The sequence below is a fragment of the Elaeis guineensis genome, chromosome 7 (genome assembly GCF_000442705.2).
Source record: "Elaeis guineensis isolate ETL-2024a chromosome 7, EG11, whole genome shotgun sequence".
NCBI lineage: Eukaryota > Viridiplantae > Streptophyta > Magnoliopsida > Arecales > Arecaceae > Elaeis > Elaeis guineensis.
This window is the reverse complement of record NC_025999.2, coordinates 100,767,674-100,776,291: the sequence shown is the minus strand read 5'-3', so window position 1 is coordinate 100,776,291 and position 8,618 is coordinate 100,767,674. Positions and strand designations below refer to the sequence as shown.

Genomic DNA, 8,618 nt, shown 5'->3' with positions numbered 1-8,618 from the left:
CATGGAAAGGCTAGAGCCCAAAAATCCTATGTATAATGGCTAGTTAGGTGCATGCTATCATATCACCTAACTTTCATAGCACAAACTATTGCAGGGAGCTTCTCTCTCTCATCTTGCAAAGATACTTTATTTCGATCCTTCAATGCTCTCCAAAATGGAAGTGCAAGAGTGGCCAGAATAAGGAGGGATGTCAAGACTTCTATTTACCAGTCATCACCACATTGCTAATCCTGTCGCTGTGCATGTGCGTTGAGTCCTTTTAAAAAAAAAAAAAAAAAAAAAATAGACATGCAACAATGGCAGTGAACAATGCTGACCAAAATGGTTGTTGGGCGCAAACTGTTCACCCATGAGCGGTCCCTCTCAAGTCTCAACCACCGTGAATTCATGAAAGCTCCAGTGCAGCAAGGTCCATCTGATGAACCAGGACGACCATCTGAAACCGTCCATTAGCTCGACGACATGACAAGTGCAGCAATCTTAGCACGACCCATGATCTTGCTTGGTACCTCAAGTCATTGCTCAACGACAACGAGCAGGGACCATCAATTCAACCGACGAGAAGGAGAGGGCAGGCACATGAACCCGAAAAAGAAATAGACCAGATACAGCACACAACATCACATGGGAGGTGACACAGAGAGATGTTTAGTCCTAATCCTAAGACTGTTAAGGAGTAGAAAGAATCGTAACAATTGTTGCCTAATTCAGCAAAGGAAAGAAGAAACTAGATACCCAACAGTACCTGTTAATCCACAATCAGCTTTTCTTGACTTACACGCCAGCATTGCAAGGATTGGCTTGGTATAGTCATATAACCCACCCGCTTGCAAGAGTCTTCGTCGGTGCAGAACTAGAGCTAATGAGAGAATAATCTAACAATTTAAGAACGTTATCACCCTACATTTAATACTTCATGAACCAATCACTATGAGAATAATCAAATGATTCAAAAAGCATTATCAACCCCGAGAAAGTATTTACATGGACCAAATCAAATGTCAGAATAACATTGCTTCCTTGAAAAAATATTACAATAATGGTGCAAGTGCTTCCCCATGTTCATGCCAATGACTCGCCAACAAATTAAACAGCAAATAAATAAATATAATTCGTGCAATCACAAATATAAAGTGACGTCTGGATCATCCTAAAATTGAAACATCACCGTCATGTCAATATCACCACCGCCAAAATATGCAGTGCCTCCACCACCGCCATCGTCCTCTTATCACCTAACATCAACCCTAATACATCAGCTAGGATTGCCTTCCTTCATTATTATTATTATTATTATTATTTTGCCCTTAATTATAAGCCGGACAAGCCATGTTAGTCTAGTATGTATTTATCCAATCAAATTAGAAAATAAAATATCATGAAAGAAAGATGGCACAATTATATAATCAGGTCATGGTATATCATCAAAATACTCCACTACAAAGAAGGCGACTCAGTCTGCAGTTCTATTAATCTTACGGTAGACATGACTAGCCCGGACGATGGTACGATCTCTTACAAGTCGTCAAATGTCTTGGTGTAGAGGGTGTCCATCTGCTATCCCAACTTGCCTCTGAATCCAACCAATCAAAATAGTCGGGTCATCCCCCAGGTAGAGTCAGCCCACAAAATGATTCTTGCATAGCTAACGTATCAGTTAGGATTGCTCAAATGACCTTAAGGTTCTGCGTTTGCAGGCATTTGCTACTGGCACAAAGAAAGCAACAGAAAACACCCAATGATCAAAGTTAGAACTGTCAAAAGACTAGCAAATGTATCGCCCACCACCCATTGATGTCAATAACAAGGAAACGTGCCCAAGAAACCGCATCTGTTCTACCGTGTTCTGATAAAAAGAGTAACAAGATTGCAAAAATCTACTGACTCTCAATCATTAGTTAGTATGGTTATCCATTCCGTTGATCACTCTCACAGATCCAGTGACTGTTCCAATGAAGAGAAAGCAATCCAGCTGTCTAGAACATTTCCTAGTGGAAGTCAGTGTCCTCCAATGCCTTTTGATTCCTTTACCTAGATCTACTCAAATGCAATAATGCAAGTTTTGACTTTTGCTTTCTCTGTCCTTCCAGAAAAAATCATAGTTGTGAAGGTTTGGCTACATGAGATTGGGCACAAGCACACGAATTTCTCCGTGCCATGATCTGTCGGCATGCGTTATGTCTCATGTGTTACTTTCTACAAGTTCGTCAAGCATGAATCAAGTTTACATCAGTATGCATGCGAGAAAAAATGACGTTTTTCCATTTTTTATGCAATAATCCCACTTCTTTGGTTGACACAACTAAGAAGTGGAAAAGGATGTATGACAGCACCTGTGGAATAAGCTGGATTGAAAAAACCAACGGCATATTGGTGGAAACAATTCATCAGCAATTATATTACATTCTAGAAACTGCCATGGAATTTTAGGTTGGGATATGATATGGACATGGCATAATATCTAATACAGAAGCTTGTCTAAGGACACTAAGAATAGATAAATTGTTTCGAATTTGACGGACATCTAGTTTTGATTAGTTGATTATCATGTATAGATACAGTATTGCCACACTTGAAAATAGTATATTTCATGATCCTGCATGATGACGCAAGACCATTGTCTAAAGATTGTCTACAAAATAGGATGATCTAGTTATAACTTACGATGGTGCATGGCTGAGATTTTTTTTTCCTCCAAAGGGAAGGGGCTGGGACTAATTTCACTTTAGCTTAGCTTACAATCCATGCCTCATAGATGAATGTAGCTTCTTGCAGCAAATCTTGTGTTCTTCCCTAAAAATATAGAATTTTCTCATGTTCAAACGAACCTTTTATCCTGATTCCACTAACTCAATCTATGTGAGCAAGAAGGTAGATTCCCCTACTTCCCAAATAATAAATAGCTTTTAAGATTTGTAGTAAGTCCTTCAATGGTGTAAAGATGGCTTTTAAAAGGATTCTGCCACTGTTTCCGAGGGTTGGCCAGGTTGAGAAAGTTCCAGAATTTCCTTAAGCCTTGATGTTTTATGTCTTCATCTTACCCAACCCCATATAGATAGGTATAAGCTTAGGGCTTTGCCGGTTGCTGATGCTAGACAAAGAGACTAAGTTGCATATTGAAAGGAAAGATGATTAATCTACAACAGCTAAATTTGTTTCCAGTTATGCTTAAAGTTACTTGTTCAACAAAGCTTATGACGAGTATTCAAACTAGCCCAGCTTACCCCCCAAAAAAACAGCTTCAGCAAGGATAAAGTATGGCATGAGAATGTGTAAGATACTTCTTCAAGATGCATTTACGGGTCAAAAAGGAAATTTGTATCAAATTCATGGAGGAAGTAATTGAAGAAGAACACCTCATGACCCTATATAGCTATAGCTGGTAGCTGACTTGGTAAGTCTTGCAAGGAAACGGTCAAATAGCTAAATTCAACAGATCTCTCAACTCAACCTCATTCAGATATACCCTTACTTTATCATAGAAGTTTCCACGGTCATCCCATCGTCTGAACAATTCTACACAATGTACTTGCAGAATAGTTCAGCTTCCAAAGCTGGACAATGAAATGAAAATTCACATAGACCAATCCACTTGACAGGCAACTCTAATGAAGACTACCCAACTTGGTTTGATATACAAGTATTTTTTGTTGGGAAAAAAAAAACTATTTCTCAATATTCTAACACAGCAAATAATATTATCAGCAAAACAATGTCTATCATATTATGCTAGTTTTCTATTTTGTTCTTCATGCTACAACCTACAAGCATCACAAGAGACTATGAAACATTAGGAGTTGACTTAAAATTATCTTTCAACAACTGCAATAGTATTCAGTTCAATGTTGCCTGATATAGACAACATTTTCCCTTAGGGAGAGTTATGTTTGAACCTCAAACACAGCAGAGGCTGAATCCTCAAAAAGGGAGGATGTGCCAGTCCATATGAGCATTTGTATTGGGTATCGGAGATTGATGGCATAGGGCGCACAACACATTTAGCTTGGTTAACAAATAATGGTTGTAGACGTCCCCCATCTATAGCAAGATAAAACTTGTTGCTTGGTTGAACCTGATTCAACCCAATCCAAACTGATCTGACCTAATCCTACCCATCCAAATCAATTTTACAACCAATCTAGAAGATACAACAAAATCCGGCCATATCCAACCTAACTCTAGCCACCCAACCATAGCTGCTTACATCCGATTGCACCTAATCATACTCAATCTAATCATATCCAACCAAACCCTAGCCATCCGACTATATCCGATCATGCTTGACTACACCCTATCACATCCAAATATACCCAAACCTACCCAATCCAATTTAGCCCTGGCCATCCAATCACACCATCTTATCTGATCATATCCAATTATACACCCAATCATACTTGATCATGCTCGATCCAACCTGAATCCTATTCACAAGTCCAATTGATCCAACCCTAAAGGCTAAACACAATACGTACTTCTAAAGAGCCTAAAACATACACTTGTATCTAAAATGAATCCAATTTGGACTTAGACTAGACCTAGTTGTGATGACCGTATCCTTGATATCCTCACCACTTTCTTTTAGCCTAGGTGCACAATAGAAAGAAGATTTTCTTATGTGGTGTACACATAGCCAAAACCACCACCTTCTCTAGCCTCCATCATCCTCCCTGTTGAGACCAGTAGTATCTTAGTATGACAACTGACACATTAATAAGCCATCATCTCGTGTTTGTCATGATTCCATATAACTAGCTCAATCCCTCACCCTCTTCCCTCATGCCATGCATCTCTCCAAACACAATTCCCTCATGTTCCCAATCTTGTACCCAAATTCCAATCCCACAACAGGACAAAGACAAGATATTATCCTAGCAAACGTACTGTTCTCCTAAAACCATTTTCATGATATATATTGGATTAGATTTGGTATTTTGTATTTAGATCTTATACATTCCCCTTGTGGCCTATATTCAAACCCTTAAAGCCAATTTTGTATCTAACCTAAATCATATCCATGCCATCCTATCCTCTCCCATTGGGTCCTTTAATCTCCCTCCCAAAAAATCTCAATCATCTATTCCCCCTGCATCTCATCAATCCAAAAGAAAAAGGAATTCACCTATCTTCTTCTTACACTTAGCATCCCTCTCCCCCGTTGGATCAAAATCTGACCCCCCATCCTAGCTCTCAGCTCTCCCTCTTATCCTTTCACCCTATCAATTCAAAGAAGTATAACCTAAGAAACACATCCTCCTCTAATATTAGACCCGCAACTCTGTAATACTCTCTTTTCTCTCTCTAGACAATAAGAGAATGCCACTTCAAATCAATCATGGCAAGTAAATCCAAAGAACTCTTATTTTGACTCTTAAGCTATACTCCTTGCTTGCTACAATCATATTGAAATCTAAAGGAACACAAGAAACACATCATACTATATCTTAGCCCTTGAACCTAGACACCTCGCAATGCACTCCCTAATACTATAGCCAATAGGATTGAGTTATTTAGCCCTTTATGACAATCCTTAGATCTAGGAATATCCTATCCCCCATTTAATCTTAACTTATCCTCATAATACCCAGAAATAAAAAGGAGAAATTAGGAAAACTTATTTAGGGATGATACTCTACCAAAATTTTCTCTTGAAAAACTTAGCCTTCATTGCTACCTCATGTCTTCATCTACCTTCATCAACCCCAAGAAACCCTAATTCCTATACATTCATAGCCTCTTGCAACCAATGAAGAAGGGGAAGCATCAAAATGGCTTTGGGTGCTACATCCCTCTCCTTATCCCTATTTTTCCTCATTTCATTTTTTTTTCTTTTTCATTTCTTAGAATCCCATACTTGTACCAACCATGGATCCAATTGACTCAATATAGACCTAGAATAGGCCTACTCATGATCACACCCATGATACCCTCATCCTCAGCCCCGTAGGTGCACACCATGGAGAATATTATATCACACAGGGTGTGCATTTTCCTAAAATCACCCCCTTTTTAACCTTCAGTATCCTCTCCCTTGAAACCACCTGTCTCTTAGCATGACAAGTGGCACCCTTCATAGGTCTCTACCTCTTTTTTTTTTTGTCATGATTCATAATAACTAACTCAATCCCTCACCTTCTCCCCTTATACCATGTATCTCTTCAAAAATAGTTCCTCCATGCTACCACCCTTTTACCAAGTCCCAACTCACAAGAAGACAATGGCAAGATGCTGTCCTGATATCATTTTAATGAGATGCATAGGATTAGAATTAGTGTAATGTATTTGACCCTTACACCCCCTCCTAGCAATCTAGTTAGCCTTTCAAATTGTCCTTGAATCTAGCCCAAATTAAACTATGCCACCCTATCCTCCTCCCTTGGACCATCTTCTCTCTCTCCTAAGAAATCTCATCCATTCATCCTCTCTGCATTTCGTCAATCTAAGAAGAGAAGGGATAAATCAATCCAATTTTCCATCTAGCATCTCTCATTCTCTCTCCATCATCGAATTAAAGTCTCTCTCCTAATCTTAGCTCTCCTCTCTATCTTTTCCTCTTATCTATCCAAAGAATTACACCTTAGAAATACATCTTAAAGTACACTAATTTCAACCTGAAATCACCAAATCTGCAACAAAGATCATAATATATTAATATGTAATCTAACCCGATACAAAACGTGTTTTGTTGAGATTTTCTCCTGACCCTATGTTGACTGTTATAAATCTGCATTGCCAATCTTTAGCTTGTAAGTCTAGTCTGACAACCCACTTGGATTTTTCTTTCTTTCTTCTTCTTCTTCATTTTTTTTTTTTTTTTGACACCTTACGAGAAAAAGCAAGATCATTGACTTGTCACAAACATAAGACTTAGTTGCAGATTATCTCAATTTGCACCTAACAGCAACCAATTTTTTGAGCTAATACCCCATGTGTTAGATTCAGAATACAGAATAATAAGTACCAATCTTAAGAATAAGAAGCTTTAAACTATAAGAAAACATGTTTTATCATATTCTTTTAAGGATTTCACCCTCGCCATCTTCTGTCCTTCTCTCTTATTTCCAGACCGTTCAAGACTAACCAACCCAGCGCCTTCTTCAATCCACCTAGGGTATATTAAATCACCATTTACTAAATCACCACACAACATTTTGCTCATAAACCCCAAAACTTAATCATCAAAAACTAAAGCACGAGAACAGGGAGAGGAAAGAAAGAAAACGAACCGGGCGTTGGTCCCCCCGGCCCCGGAGTTCATGGCCACCGCCGCCGCCCTATTCTTTTCCTACGACGCCATCTCCGATTTCTACCACACGAAGACGAACCAACTTACGGATCAACCCACGAAGCAACCGGGGAGATTAGGAGCACCAGAAGCAAAACCCTAGGTTTGAAAGAGGGGGAAGAGGAGGAGGAGAAGACCTGGAGGGCGGCGTCGATGTCGTCCCCGACGGCGCCGAAGAGGCGACCGAGGGCATCGTTCCCGGGATGTTTTTGGAGTCGCCACACGCGCGGTAGAGAGCGAAGGCTGCATCCGAGTAGAAAGTTAAAAGCAATAGAAAAAAGAGAGAGAGCTTGAGAAGGGGCCAGATCCATGTATAGATTCTTCGCCTTCCATGATTTATGGAATTAGACTAGAAGATACTTGGAACGATATTTTCATCATTATTCTCATTTCCACTCTCTTGATCCTAAACCAATTAATCCGGACTATTTTATTGTCTTGTTATTAAGTTTGTTGATAACAATTTTTTCGTTTTATTTTCAAAGAATCTGCTTATGGGCTCTATAATAGACACACCAACCCGCATCCGATGGAAGGACATCCTTAAATCTCCGGATTAATGATACTATAGTTTCCGATAGAGTCGACAAATTTGTTAAAGTTGTTAATAACAATTGATTCTTTTTTTGTATATTTCACTTTACTTTTTCAATTGATACCTGTACTATCTCACTATTTCTTTTCTTTTTTTTTTTTTTGAAAGAAATGATAGACCTATTCTTTCCATATCTTTGTAGTTCCAAAGTATAATTTCATATACATATGATTTAGTTTTTATCATTTTTTAATAATTCTTAATTTTGATTATAAATCTTGATTATCTTTTCAATTAGTAATTAGATCCTAAAATACTTCGAAGTTAGGTTATCCTTTAATTAAGAGCAAAGATGAATGATATATTACGCTTTGGCCCTCATTATCATAGTGAGATCAATGGAATAAACTTTCTTAATTATAAAAAAATAGATTTAAATGTAATAAGTGGTTATCAGAACTTATTATCTTCTAAAGTTCTAATGAGTTCACTCCATTAGGTTGAGCACAGATCGGATTGAGCTAGATTGAGAGAAAAATTTGATTCGATCAAATTAATCGAAGTGAAAAAATCCAACCCGCTGTCGATCATTTATCATATATAAACCGTTTGAAATTGAAGTTAACGGTTTGTAGCAGGTTCAGGTCGATTGTGTTGTTTAGCTTTAATATTGATTTTAAACATCACAAACTAATACACCATTCAATTCATATAGAAACTCGGATATAATAATTTCATAACATCCATAAGTTAGTACATAACATATCATAACTATCAAATTTCAATTCCCTAAACAGCTTA

The 8,618-nt window shown here is 38.1% G+C and overlaps 1 long non-coding RNA gene across 1 annotated transcript; it reads right to left on the bottom strand.

The window, feature by feature from the left end:
• Positions 1-945: 945 nt before the first annotated feature.
• LOC105048017 (uncharacterized) lies at positions 946-7,716 on the bottom strand. Its single transcript, XR_832558.4, has 3 exons — positions 7,420-7,716; positions 7,224-7,303; positions 946-1,235 (listed from the first exon to the last, which is right to left on the bottom strand). It is a non-coding gene; the product is annotated as an uncharacterized lncRNA (long non-coding RNA).
• Between the last annotated feature and the right edge of the window lie 902 nt (positions 7,717-8,618).